We start from the raw sequence: 1,540 nt of genomic DNA on the forward strand, positions 1-1,540 counted from the left end.
CATTGTCCAATATTTATCCCCTTTGAGAAACCCCATCTGGGGCTTAATCTGAAGAGGATCCAGGGGGACATACACCTGAAATCTAACCCTCAATCCCTTCTGATTCAGAGCTCACCACTGTTCCGTATGTATCTGTCAAAATGTGAAGCCTGAGTATATATAGTATACAGAGTTACAGCCAGTGGTGTACCTAGAGGCCCCGGCACATGGGCAGTGACTTCAGAATGTCACAATGTCACGTAACACTTTGACATCACTTCCAGGTCCTTCTGGAGGACAAGGCACTGGCAGCAGCAGGTTCACTGGCTAGCTGCCACCTCCTATTGGCTCCACTTGAAGGGGAGCCTCTACAGCAGCCATTTTCAACCACTGTGCCATGGCACATTGGTGTGCCGTGAATGGTTCCCAGGTGTGCTGCGGGAATTTGGGAGTGGGTCATTTATTAGTAGATTGGCAACCTTCAGTCTCAAAAGACTATGGTATAAGCCTACAGCACCCGGTATTCCCAGGCGGTCTCCCATCCAAGTACTAACCGGGCCTGACCCTGCTTAGCTTCCGAGATCAGACAAGATCGGGCATGTGCAGGGTATCATTAGGGATGTGAGCCCCTCATTGATAGCGAAGTGTGCCTTGTCAATTCTCAAAAAACAAGTGGTGTCACCTGACCATTTTAGTGCCTTGCCAGTGTGCCACAGGATGTAAAAGGTTGAAAATCACTGCTCTACAGGATTGGAAATGGGGGTGGCAGCCAGACTGCGAAGTAAGTGCCACCAGCACCTCCTCGTCAGGGAGAACCTAGAAGTGATGTCATGATGTCACTTCCAGGTTCTACTAGAGGACAAGGTGCTGGAAGCTTCACAGTCTGGCTACCATCCATTTCTTCTCCTGTAGAGGCTCCCACTTGAAGCAGAAGCCCCTTGAAGGAGGCTCAGCTGAGCAGAAGGAACAGGGGGCAGCCGGATTGCAAAGTCACTGAAACACGACGTGATGACTGCATGATCAGGCAATCCTCTGCAGCCATTTCTTCTGCTCAGTGGTGCAGTGCCACCCTTCAAATAGCACTCAGGGCATATGTCCACATCTTCCAAATCCCAGATACACCTCTGCCTACAGCCCAATCCTATCCACTGCTGGTGCAGTAAGACCATGTGGTTCACACGGTATCCAGTGCTGAGACTCAGCAGGCTGGAGGTCTCCTCAGGGTAAGGGAGCATTTGTTCCAGCTCAATAGGGCCTGCTCAATAGGGCTACTTGGATCTGTGCCAGCAAAATCACTGGCACAAGTCTGACAAGCCCTGTGTAGAGCTTCAAGGCCCAAGAAGGAGAATTTGATGCAGAGTAGGCCAGTGTCACAATCCCTGCCCCCTACCAGGTCTGAACCGCCCTCCTTTTCACCTTCCCCCCCACCTGTTATACTCACCCTCACCACACACCCCGCACAGCTTGGTGGGAGCTTACCTGCACCTGCAGTTGGGCAGTTCTCCAGAATTCAGCACTGGTGGGACAATGCAGGCCTTCCTACTGGCAGGATACCATAAAC

The 1,540-nt window shown here is 51.6% G+C and overlaps 1 pseudogene; it reads right to left on the bottom strand.

Annotated features, from left to right (window-relative positions):
- Positions 1 to 484: 484 nt before the first annotated feature.
- Positions 485 to 606, bottom strand: LOC136647170 (5S ribosomal RNA; annotated as a pseudogene).
- Between the last annotated feature and the right edge of the window lie 934 nt (positions 607 to 1,540).

The sequence above is a fragment of the Tiliqua scincoides genome, chromosome 3 (assembly GCF_035046505.1).
Source record: "Tiliqua scincoides isolate rTilSci1 chromosome 3, rTilSci1.hap2, whole genome shotgun sequence".
Taxonomy (NCBI): Eukaryota; Metazoa; Chordata; class Lepidosauria; order Squamata; family Scincidae; genus Tiliqua; species Tiliqua scincoides.